Here is a 681-nt window from a genome sequence, read left to right on the forward strand (position 1 = left end):
TCAAATTACCAATTCAAGATTAGTCTCACAATCTCACTCGTAAGCTTGATTTGGTTCGAAGTTGTTTACGCCAAGTAGCTCTCGCATTTTCGCAAATTTAACTCTTGCTAGAGCCTTGGTAAGAATATCCGCACGTTGTTCTCCGGTGCTTACGAACTCCACGAATCTGTGTCGATTCTCGACACACTCGCGAATAAAGTGGAAGCGAGTGTCGATGTGCTTGCTGCGTCCATAAAACATCGGGTTCTTTATCAATGCCTTATCAATGCTATTGCAGATTTGTTGTCGACGTAGAGAGTTACTGGTTTTGGCTCGTTTCCAGTCACCTCGCTCAACAAACTTCTCAGCCACAATGCTTGGCATGTGCCGCAGTGGCTGCCATGAACTCTGCCTCACAGAATGATAGAGCAACGGTTTGCTGCTTCTGAGATTGCCAAGTGATTAGATTCCCGTTGAGATAAAATACCATCCCTCCAGTGTTTTTCCTGTCATCTATATCACCGGCTAGATCACTGTCAGTAAAACCGACGAGTTCTTCAGCTCCTTGTCCTCTTTTGTACTGAATCTCGTAGCTCATTCTTCCCTTTATGTAACGAAGAATATGCTTCACCGCCTGCTGGTGTAAAGTGTTAGGCTGCCCCCTGTAACGACTCACCATGCCAACTGCGTATGAGATATCGG

This window comes from Phalaenopsis equestris, unplaced genomic scaffold (genome assembly GCF_001263595.1).
Source record: "Phalaenopsis equestris unplaced genomic scaffold, ASM126359v1 Scaffold000002, whole genome shotgun sequence".
Taxonomy (NCBI): domain Eukaryota; kingdom Viridiplantae; phylum Streptophyta; class Magnoliopsida; order Asparagales; family Orchidaceae; genus Phalaenopsis; species Phalaenopsis equestris.